Here is a 7,095-nt window from a genome sequence, read left to right as displayed (position 1 = left end):
GATTTTTTTGAGACGTATTCTCCTGTTGCAAACATGAACTCGATTCGAGTTGTACTCTCTGTGTGTGTGGCATGCGACTACATTATGGAGCAACTGGATGCTGCTGACACAGCGCTCCTAAACAGTGGTTTGGTGGATTTGGTCTACATGGACGTTCCACTTGGTCTCAGGAACGCTGAAGGCATGAAGTGCAAGCTGCTAAAGGCCATATATGGTTTGAAGCAAGCTGCAAGTGCATGGAACAAGACTATCCATCGTGTGTTCCTGCGGAACGGTTTCAAGAGTTGTGGAGCTGACCAGTGTGTCTACGTCAAGCGTTCCAGGGACGCATTCGTGTACGTGTGCCTGTATGTGGACGACATGATCATTGCGGCGAAGACACGCGAAGAGATTCGCGAAGTAAAGGGCGCTCTGAAGAGTGCCTTCAAGATGAAAGAGCTTGGCGAGGCAAAGCTAATCCTGGGGATGGAGATTGATCATGATAAGGCAGCTGGAACGCTGATGATCAAGCAAACTCGGTACATTGACGCCATTGTAGAACGCTTCAACCAACGGAACGCCAAGATGTTGGATAATCCATGCGCATCCAACATGAAGCTGTCGAAGATGATGTCGCCAGCCACGGAGAAGGAACGACGTGAAATGCAGTCAAGACCCTACCGTTCCTTGATCGGATGCCTGATGTACATCACAACATGCACTCGACCGGACATTGCGTACGTTGTAACGCAGTTGTCACGCTTCCTGGAAAATCCTGGAACGCAACACTGGAAGGCAGCGATACGGGTCCTGCAGTACTTAAAGACAACTCGGCAGCACGGTATCGTCTACCAAAGTGGAACGCAAGGTGTCAAGGCAGAGGCGTTCACGGACGCAGACTGGGGAAGCAACATTGACGACAGGCGTTTCGTATCAGGTGTCATGGTCATGATTGGGAACGCTCTCGGTTGTGTTCAAGTCCAAGTACCAGAGAACGGTTGCACTCAGCTCAGCGGAAGCAGAGTACATGGCTCTGAGTCTGTGTACGCAAGAGGTACTACGGACACGTGTTATTCTCAAGGACATGGGTCACGAGCAAGTGGGAGCGACGCAGGTCTGGGAGGACAATCAAGGTGCTATCGCACTTGCAAGTAACGCTGGGTATCACGCTAGGACCAAGCACGTGGATATCCGACATCACTTCATTCGGGAGAATGTGGAACGCTCTACGATCAAGGTGGACTACGTCGACACGAAGCGCCAACTTGCGGACATGCTGACGAAGCCGCTTGGAACGAAGTCACTAGCGTTCCTTCGCGAGGCAAGCAGGATCAAGAAGAGGAACGCCGCTGAGTAGCGATCCTTAACGAAGACGAACGTCGTGCAGTAGCGGTGAGTGGGAGTGTTAATTCACACCGACTCTGCACGGTTCAGTTAACCGGCTGAACGTTCCAGGATGGACCGGTCCCAAACCGGTTAATCTGGTGGATGGTCAGGAGCACTGAAGTTTAGAGGACAGATTTAATTGACTTTAATCTACTCACTTTGGCATTTACCGTTAGCAACAGCAACAGCTTCAGCTGTGCTCGTAGATAAATGTAGCAATACAGCGACTTCTTTGATAGGCATTTGCTCCGTTCTTCCCGCAGTACGCTCCTTACATTATGCCACCTTGGAAATACTAGTATACTGTCAAAAATAATATAAGCGAAGCTGCCTGGATTGCTCTAGATCTAATTTCGAAGGGCTATGTTGGAGCAGACAATAGCAGCAATATTTCACGTTTTGGACTCGCATCCATTTTTTTAGCCCTCGTACCCCATAAATTCGTACTCCATAGTGTAGATCCAGAGCAGCATATCCACAAATAGTGACATACCCTGTCTGTTTTCGTCGAAACAATGCCATGCCAGCTCGAAAGTTGCTTCATTGTTGAAGAGTGACCACTGTTTCTTCTTCAGCAGATTTAGTTAAAACGTGTACACCGCATTTTGCGTTTGACAGTGGTCACACTATTATCCAGCAACAATGCTCTATTGGCGACCGAATAGACTAGCACATCATTCTTGAAACACGGTGTAATAACAGGTCCCGATGGCAGCCAGAGGAGTTTCCTCCACACCGCCATGAGAAAGACACATCCACACAAAAGAAGATCAGGTTGAGGCGGACGAAAGGAGTCATGTCTAGAGCCATATTTACGCTACTAAGCTTGTCAGCATTACAGAGTGAAACGAAATGGCGACTGTGAAAAATTCCTAAACAGCAAATGGTGGGATAGTTCTTGTGCTTCTTCAATCATGGAGCGAAGAATTAATATCACCCTGAATACTTTAAAGGAGTTAGGGCCGAGAAAGTGCTTGAGATGAGTCCTAAAATACTATTTTGCCCGAAAATTAGAGGTGCTTTTTATTATGAGATTTCCAAGTATGATACTACTATTTATAATACCACTTGTAGTATCCCGAGAGCAGAAAAAAACAGTAGCATCAAAATAGGGGGTCAATGATAGTGAGGCAAGTAATCCGGACGTTTTTTTAGAGATATCGGAAGTATAGTGCGTAATATTTGTTGAGTCTTGTTGAGGTTAGGGCCCGTCACAGGGACCGCCTCTCCATCGTGCTCTCTATAAACTAATAATGAAGAGACACGGGATTTTTGACTCTAATAAATAATGTACTAAAATGTCTGGAACATTTTAGTACGATGAATGGTAGCGGCAATTCTAGACTATGTTTCTGAATGCCGCATACTAATTTCTTGTTAGTAGCCCGCTACTTTCTTAAACATTAATCTTACTTCTTCTTTTACTCCTTCCTACCCTGACTTCCTTCTACCTGCGCCCAAGTTACCCGCAACAGGTCATGAGCCCTCAGCAAGCCTCCGGTGACGACTTCCCCCGCCTCTCTGGCGCCAAAAATTTCGACGTGTGGAAGGCCCGAGTCAGTGCGTCACTCGATGGCAAGCATCTGCTCGGTTTCGTCACCAAGAAGGACTACAATGGGGTCAGTGAAGACGAAGATGACGACTCCGACGACGACTTGGCTGAGTCGGACGACGACGACGATCCCTCCAAGCCCAGCTCTCCGGCTGGTATTGACTCGGATGAGGTCGACTTCGAGGACAGCTCGGATGAGCTGCAGCCCCGCGACGACGACGATACTCCATCGTCCAAGAAAACGAAGCGTGCTGATCTACCAGCAGTTCGGCGATTTGCGGAACGCCACGTCAGCCGTGATCGGGAGCAAGTTACGCGGCGTAAGACGTCTCTACCATCTGCTCGTCACCTTCGCCGTATGGAGGCACAAACCAAGGCGTTCCTGATGAAGACGATGGATGATACTCATATCCGTCTTGTCAAGAATCTGTCAACGGCCTTCGACATCTTCCAGGCCATCTGTACCAAGTATGAGGGTGCGGCCTTTCATGGCGACCCCTACTTCATCCAGCATTTCCTTATGGAGATCAAGTACGAAGAAGGTGGTGATCTGACTAGCTTCTTCCTTGAGCTGGAAAACGCGATGAAAGCCGCGTCTGAAGCAACCGAGTCTCCCTTGACTGACGGGCAGAAATCACTGTACCTGTTCCACTCGATGCCGAAGACTTGGAAGGACGATCTCCGAGTTTGGAAAGGTGTGCGGAAGTATATCCCGTATGACGAACTCAAGATGAGTATTGAGACCAAGGTTCGCGAAATCCAGGCTCAAGAACGTTACAGCCGTATCAAAGGGACACCTGAGAGTCAATCAACTCAGGCTGAACGGGCTCTCATTGCTCCTTCTCAGAATTCTGCGTTGGCAGCTCAAGCGACCGTCCCTATTGATGTCTGCAGCTACTGTCAGAAACCACGTCACAACATCCGTCAGTGCCGTGCTCTACAGAAGGACTTACGTGATGGCTGCGTTAAGGCTGGCACTGTTCTCCCTGCTAACTTTGAGCTACGTGGACCTAACAACTACCGGTCGCATCCTTACAGCAACAACAACAGCAACCAAGGGCGATCTGGGGGTGGTGGGTCATGGCATCAAGTTGGCCGAGGTGGTCGTGGCGGTGGTCGTGGCGGTGGTCGTGGCCGCGGTAACTATGGTGGCAATCGCAACAACAACAACGGCAACAACAACGGCAACAACAACAACAACAACAAATCCTCTCGTCGCGATGAAGGTGGCTACGATCAGTCACGCCGCAAAGAGACCCTAATTGCTGTTGTATCGGATGTGCAAACAGCTCCATCCGCTATTAGCCTCACGGCGCAACCTAGCCAGGACTTTGATTCCAGCTGGACGATCGACTCCGGTTGCAGCAGTCACGTTACTCAACATGAGGACTGGTTCAAGACTAAAACACCTGCAAGCGGAGGCATCACTGTTGGTGGAAAATCGCAGGTCCCCATCGAAGCTATTGGTACTGTGGAGCTTCAGATCACCGACAGCAAGGGCCAACCGCGGACGCTTACGCTGCACGATGTCCTCCTAGCGCCGAAACTACAGTATAACCTGCTGTCGGTCGCTGCCGCTGTCGACGATGACTTCCGTTTTGGCTTCAAGCGTACTCTGTGTACTGTCCAAACCAACCAACGCTTCTCTATCAAGGCGATGAAATCCGCAACGTCGAAGCTCTATCAATTCGAAGCCTCTCCGCTGACAAAGGCCGAAGCTCACGTGGCTACCACAGGTAAGCCAACCCGACTCATGCTATTGCACAAACGTCTTGGCCATCCTAACATCCGTGTTTTGCAGGCACTCACTAAAGACCAAGCTCTTCATGGACTGGATGCACCGGCTGTAGTAAGACCAGATTCTTTCTTTTGCACTGCATGTACTTACGCGAAGTCACACCGCGCTCCTTTCCCATCCAATAGACATGTTGAACGCTCTACTAGCCCCTTGCATAAAATTCACTCTGATATTTGTGGCCCACTTCCCGTCCCTAGTCTTGGCGGATGTCGCTACTTCGTAGTATTCATTGACGACTTCAGTCGCTACATGTTTACCTATCCGATGAAGGCACGTAGCGAGCTCTATTCATGCTACACAGACTTTCGCATGAAAGCTTTGAATATTTTCCGAAGTGATATTCATACTCTTGAATATCTCCTGCCACCGCCGGATGTGGACATCCAGGCGTTACAGGCTGACAATGCTAAAGAGTACGAGAAACTGGGACGCATTATCTTCTCTAAATATGGGACGCACGCTCAATTTACCAATGCTTATACACCACAACAGAATGGTGTTGCAGAACGCCGCATGCGCACAATCATGGAACGTGTCCGTGCGCTACTGCTAGATGCCTCGCTACCCAAACAACTGTGGGCAGAATGTGTTTCACATGTTACGACACTCCTCAACATGACACCAAGCGCTAACACACAGGATTGCACACCGTTTGAGTTGTGGTACAATCGAAAACCAACTGTTCAGTATCTGAAAGTGTTTGGCTGTGCTGCGTATGTCCATGTCAACGACATATACAGGGACAAACTTGATCCCAGAGCAAAACTCTGCATCTATCTTGGAATTCCTGAGCACAAGAAAGGATACCGACTCATGGACGTAAAAACCCATAGTGTAATTTACAGTCGCGGCTGTGGTCTTCAAGGAGATTGTCTTTACGACTGTTGAATATATTGGGGGTCACATCAGGGGCGCTTCAGCGGCCCGATCACTTAGCAGAAGCCCTCATAGCTGCCGTTGAACCTCCAGCATGTGTTCCTTTGGAAACCCCCAACCAAACCATCCCACCCTGAATCTCCGGGTGACTTAGTTGTAGAACCACAACAAGCATCTGTTACCACTTCGAACCACCTTCCTCCCCTTGGGGATGCACTGGAGCGTGGCGTCTTGACATACTCTTTCGTTACGGAAACACCCTCTCAACCTTCGAGGACAGGTGTAAAACGCCCTCGGTATGAGGAAGAAATCAACCTTAGCCAGTTAAATTCCCGCGAAGACGTTCAGGAAGAGGAAGAACGCATGTCTCTAGTCCTCAGTCTCCTTGCGATTCGCCATGTGCCGGAACCAAAAACATATTACGGGGCGATGCGTTCATCGTATGCAGACAAATGGCATGCAGCTGCTGACTCGGAATACCAGTCACTAATGAAAAACCAGACGTGGATCCTGGTAACTCCTCCCAAAAACCGCAAAGTACTCCAAAATCGGTGGGTCTTTGTTGTTAAATACACTGGCTCTGGAGAAATCGATCGCTTTAAAGCACGGTTAGTTATCAAAGGTTTCTTACAGCAATATGGAGTCGATTACAATGAGATATTTGCCCCTGTCATCCGCATGGAAGTCCTACGCCTGCTACTAGTGATTGCAGCTCTGCTTGACTTTGAAATTCACCAGATGGATGTCAAGACAGCGTTTCTCAACGGAACCCTCGACGAGGAAATCTATATGAAACAACCAGAAGGGTTTGTAGTTCCTGGTAAGGAAGGCCTCGTTTGCAAGCTCCTCAAAAGCCTTTACGGTCTCAAACAGGCACCCCGTATCTGGTATCACACCTTGTCCACGTTTTTGGAAAGCCTTGGATTCCACAGACTGATTAAAGATCGGTGCGTATTCATGGCGGCTTTCGAAGGCGAGACATGTTACATTGCAGTCTATGTTGATGACTTACTGATCATTGCACCAACTGTCAACCTCGTATGTCAAATCAAATCTGCCTTGAACAAACGTTTCTCCATGACAGATTTAGGGGAGGTGAAGTACATCCTCGGCTGGTCAATCGAACGAAACCGCGATGCACGAACGATATTTATCCACCAACGCAAGTATGCTCGCATAGTGTTAGATCGCTTTAAGAACCTGGTAACATATCCAGTGGCAACTCCATCAGATCGTAATGCCAAGCTAACAAGTCAAATGCAACCAAAGACACAACTTGAAAAAGAAACAATGCAAGACATTCCCTACCGTGAAGTTGTTGGGAGTGTCATGTACCTCATGGTTGGCACAAGACCCGACCTAGCATTCTACATGCGTGATGTCAGCCAATTTCTTGCTAATCCTGGGCAGGAACATTGGAAAGCAGTGATTAGAGGGCTGAACTATCTCTCTGGTACAGAGGATCTTGGTCTACTACTAGGAGGATCACAAACGGTTAACACAG

The sequence above is a fragment of the Phytophthora infestans genome, genomic scaffold (genome assembly GCF_000142945.1).
Source record: "Phytophthora infestans T30-4 supercont1.15 genomic scaffold, whole genome shotgun sequence".
Lineage (NCBI taxonomy): Eukaryota > Oomycota > Peronosporomycetes > Peronosporales > Peronosporaceae > Phytophthora > Phytophthora infestans.
The sequence above is the reverse complement of the archived record's forward strand: the minus strand, read 5'-3'. Positions refer to the sequence as shown.